The sequence below is a fragment of the Jaculus jaculus genome, chromosome X (genome assembly GCF_020740685.1).
Source record: "Jaculus jaculus isolate mJacJac1 chromosome X, mJacJac1.mat.Y.cur, whole genome shotgun sequence".
NCBI lineage: Eukaryota > Metazoa > Chordata > Mammalia > Rodentia > Dipodidae > Jaculus > Jaculus jaculus.
In genome coordinates this window covers 82,752,689-82,758,192 of record NC_059125.1, presented here as the reverse complement: position 1 = coordinate 82,758,192, position 5,504 = coordinate 82,752,689, and positions in this window count along the sequence as shown.

The following is a 5,504-nucleotide window of genomic DNA, read 5'->3' as shown; positions in this document are numbered from 1 at the left end:
ATATACAAATGGCAAACACACACTTAAGAAAATGTTCATTGGGCTGGAGAGATGGCTTAGCAGTTAAGCACTTGCCTGTGAAGCCTAAGGACCCTGGTTCGAGGCTCGGTTCCCCAGGTCCCACGTTAGCCAGATGCACAAGGGGGTGCACCCATCTGGAGTTCATATGCAGAGGCTGGAAGCACTGGCATGCCCATTCTCTCTCTCTCCCTCTATCTGTCTTTCTCTCTGTGTCTGTCTTTCTCAAATAAATAAATAAGTAAAAATTAAAAAAAAGAAAATGTTCATCATCCCCTAATAATCAGAGAAATGTAAATTAAAACAACTATGAGATTCCACCTTATCCCAATAAGGATACCAACATCAAAAAAATCAAATGAAAATAAATGCTGGCGAGGATGTGGAGAAGCAGGGACACTCATTCACTGTTGGTGGGAATGCAGGATGGTACAAACACTTTGGAAAGCAATATGGAGACTCCTGAAAAAGCTAACTATAGAAATATCAACAGACCTAGTTATACTCTTACTGGGCATGTACCCTAAAACCTTCAAACCACAGGCCAGAGAGATTTGCTCAACCATGTTTGTAGCGGCTCAATTCATAATAGCTAAAAGCTGGAATCAACCCAGATGTCCATCATTAGAAGAATGGATAACAAAGATGTGGTATATCTACACAAGGGAATTCTATACAGCAGTAAGAAAAAACGATGCAAAGAAATTTGAGGAAAAATGGTTGAACGTGGAACAGATCTTACCCAATCACAGAAAAAAAAAAAAAATTCGACACATAGTCTCACTCATCTACAACATCTAACCTGAATTGACCCAAGATACCTTACATACCCAGCAAGCACCTCATGGACTAGACAATAGGATGGATAGGGAGAGCAGGCAGGGCATCAAAGGGTGGAAAACAGTAATCTGGACCCAAAAGGCAAAGGTACCATAAAATTCTACTTCCTAAAAGACAGACCAAATGGCTGAACCTTCACTAGACCCTTACAGGAAACAACTGAACCACAGACACTGGAGAGGGTAGGATCAAGACTAACCTAAATCTTCTATATCTTCCCTCCCTCCCTCTCCCCCTCTCCCCTCTATCTCTCTCCTCTCTAACTCTTGTATATTAGTTATGTTTTTCCACAATTTCTTGGGGAAATGACCTTTAACCCCCACTTCCAGCTTGGGGCTACCATCCACAATGAGCTTTTGATCATAGAAACCTACAAGGTTTCCCAAAACAATGACAGACTTCTGTCAGAGTACTTGATGACCCACCAAAGGCCAGTGGTAAGACCCTATTGCTGAAGACTCCATACGCAGCTGACGCGTAAAATGGAATGACATGGCTGGAAGCCAGGAGAGAGTCAGTCCCCAGACAGTCAGCATGCCTAGTGCAAGAAGGTGCTACATGGGCGACGGGGGGAAATGACCAATATCTGTCCACGCAACTCATTGTCTAACCTAATTAGCAACAAATAACCTGATGTGATGCCCACACAAGTGCAATAGTGGCACACAGCCATGGTGAGGAAACAACTGCTCTTGATTTGGCTAACTGATCCCTTAAGTGGTACTAGACCCATAGCTGGAACTGGTAAACAAGTCAGAACCATACCCAAACACAAGCCCACTCTCCAATATCAAGCTACCATCAATCATGGTGTACAAGAGGGCCTACACCTATCAAAGTCTCTATCAAAAAAGTAAGTGTTATCTCAATTTTGCAGGTGCTAACTTACTTCGAGAATCTTCTTCTCTTTTTCAGATAGATGCAGATCCTAAGGAGAGAGCTGCCCCAATATACCTCAAAAGGGGCCCAACTGAAACTAAGGACAATTGGCAAAACAAGCAAGGGTGATGTTTTCCTGTGAACTGGATACCAGCACAAAGGGGAAGTAGACCAACACAGAGAAAAATCAACTCCTACCAAATCAGAGAGTCAGAGCCTCAGAGGCCCCCAACACTTCAGCACTGAAGCAGACCAAAAATGAACCCAACATGGCTCAGGGAAATTTTGCGGAAGAGGGGGCGGAAAGAATGTCAGAGTCACATGTTGGGTCATGATTTGCAGAGACATTTATCATACCAATAACTGTGGGCTAACTCCACAATGCGTGGCCCATTTACATCCACAAGGAGGGTCCAATGGGAGGGGGTAGATCATAGATGAGCCTAAACAATGTTACCAAACTGGCTGTATTTGCTGAAAAGAAAACTAATAAATTAAATTTAATAAAAAGATTTATATAAAAGGTGATTTTTTCTCATATGTCATCCACAATGTAGAAAATTATGATTATAATTTATGCTACTTAAAGTATCAAAACCATGAATGTCCCATAGGTTTAAACTTTGCAGATATGATATTTTCAATGAAAATAGTAATATTTTTCAGAGAAACTAAATAAAATATAAATTAATGGAAGATGAAGTGTTTAAAAACATGGAAAAGAATAAATTTGTAAATGCTTTTAATATTTCCCCACAAATTAAAGATTTAATATATAAATAAAATACCAACAATTTTTGGAAATTGACAGATATTTCAGTATTTATGAGAAAATAAATGTTATCATTGGGCTGGAGAGAAAGCTTAGTGGTTAATGTGCTTGCCTGTGAATCCTAAGGATCCATGTTCTATTCTCCTGTTCCCACATAAGCCAGATGCCCTTGATGCTGCATGCATCTGGAATTAGTTTGCACTGGCTAGAGGCCTTGGCAGGCTCATTCTCTCCCTCCCTCCCTCCCTCCCTCCCTCCCTCCCTCCCTCCCTCTCTCTCTCTCTCTCTGTCTCTGTCTCTAATAAATATATGAATAAAAATAAATCTTTAAAAAAGAGATTAGGGGACTTCCAATCAAAATAATATCTGCCTAACTTTGCTTCTCCTCATGGGGAAGAAAATGCAAGACCCTGAAGGTTCAAAGGGTGTAATTTTTGTTTAGGTTTTTTTTTTTTTATTCTTGTAAGCTCCCGATGGGAGGGTATGGAGGAGCAAAATAGGTGATATGCTGATTCCCACACATTTGGGTGTCCCACCAGTCCCCCATTCTTCTCAAACAGCCATCCTAGCTTCAATCCCATTAGGAGGTCCCTCCTGCACTAACTGCAGGCAAAGTGGACCCAAGCTAGCAGGCTATATCCTCCACCCTAGGCTTTCCTACCACCAGGTTGAGCTCCACGGGAGTGATCAGCATCCCAGTTCCCACCCAACCTTGCTGACCCCTACCTGTGTGCAGGATCACCATTCCCATCCAGCACTGTGGGCCCTCGCTGTCAAATATAATTGCCATTCCCTCCCAGCCCTGCTGACTCTCATCCTCACATTCAATCACCATTTCTGCATAGCCTATAAGTCCCCTGTGTGTTCAGGAATACTGTTACCCTCAGCCTTGTGGACTCCCACGGAATTGGATGGCCGAGTTGCCATTCCCACCCAACTTTGTAGGCAATCGCTGGCTCAATTACCATTCTTGCCCAGCCCAACTGAGCCTAGAACGCAATTTTCATCACAATTTCTGGTGTCCCCCTCCCACCCAGGAACAGGGACCCAGGCTAGGATCTCCACCATAGCCTTTCACTATTTCATGCACCACTGCCCAGCCCCACCCTTGTCCAGCAAGCTAGCGTCCCACACACTAGGCTTTCTGAAACACTGTGATGGGCAGACCACAGTGAAAAAGGAATAGTACCAAAAATTGGATGCAAATAAATCCAGTTTGATTGTCCAGTCCCACAATGGATGTCCTTAATCAAAACATAGAAGAGACAATACAATCAGAACCCCAAAATGAAGAAACAAACTATGTAACCCTGGCCAAGCAAATAGTAGAACTTTCATAAATTCAACAAAGGACCAAAAATTGTATGAGTGGTATGCTCACTAGATTAGACATGCTAGAAATGAACCAAGAAAGGTTCTGCAGACAGTTAAATGATCTTAAGGGAGAAAAAAAAAAAAAGACCTCAATAACAAGCTGGCTAAGCACATTGAAGACATAAAAATATACAAGGATGAACTCCCAAAAGCATTCGGAAATTCAGAAAATGACATGAAAAGGGAACTCAATAAAGAGCTGGAAACCATATATTAAAAAAGCAGTAGAAAAATGAGCAGATTGAACAAGCCCAACACTCTATAGAAGATCTCAAGCATTGAGTCAGTCATGTGCAGGATAGAAACTCAAAACTGGAAGACAAAACAGAAGAAACAGTTTGCAAGACCAAAAGTTTCAACAAAGTTCAAAAGTTTCTGTGACCAGAAGATGAGGGAACTGTGGGATATGATTAAGCATCCCAACATTTGGTTCATAGGAATACCAGAAGGGGAAGAAATATAGACCAAAGGCCTGGAAACCTTATTCAACAAAATTATTGAAGAAAATTTCAGTCTTTCTCAAAAGAAAGTCCCATCAAGTTACAAGAAGCTAGTTGAACTCCAAACAGACTAGAATAAAACAGAATTTCTCCAAGATATATTATCATTAAGATCCTAAACATTGATCACAAAGAGAAAGCCCTAAAGGCAGCTAGGGAGAGAAAATATGTTACATATAAAGGAAACCCCATCAGAATTATTTCAGAATTCTCATTGGAAATGCTAAAAGCCAGAAGGGCCTGTAGTGGAACACTGCAAAGTCTAAGAACTTATGGCTTCCAACCCAAACTACTCTACCCAGCAAAACTTTCCATCATAATAGATGGTGAAAGAAAAACTTTCTATGATAAAAGTCAGCTTTACAACTATATGAATACAAAGCCAAACCTACAGGAAGTACTCCAGGAATGCTCCACACAAAAGACTCAAATAACCAACCTCAAGTGCCTATGATCACAATAACCAAACTTCAAGAAGGCATAAAAACTACAAAGTCCAAGAAAACACCAAACCACATACACCTCCACAATATGACAGGTATTAAATCAAACCTCAGAGTTAATACCTTAAATATTAATGGTCTTCACTCACACATCAAGAGGCATAAGCTAACAGGGTGGATCAGAAAATTAGACACCTCAGTCTGCTGTGTTCAAGAAACCCACCTTACCACCACCAAAGAGAGACACCTCCTCAGGCTGAAAGGGTGGAAAATGATATTCCAAGCAAACAGAAATAAGAAGCAAGCAGGTGTAACTATATTTATATCAGATAAAATAGACTTTAAACCAAAAGTAATCAAAGAACACAAAGAAGGCTACTTCTTATTTACCAAGGGAATCATCCAACAAGAGGATATCACAATCATGAATCTTTATGCACCAAACACAGGGGCACCACAATTCATCAAACAAAACCTACTTGACAATAATACAGAAATAACCACCAACATCATCATAGTTGGGAATTTCAATACTCTACTATCAGCAATGAATATATCATAAAACACAAAATTCACAGGTAAGAGAGCTCAACAACACCATAGATCAATTAGACCTAACAAATATCTACAGAACATTCTAACCCAAATCCACAGAATACACATTCTTCTCAGAAGCCC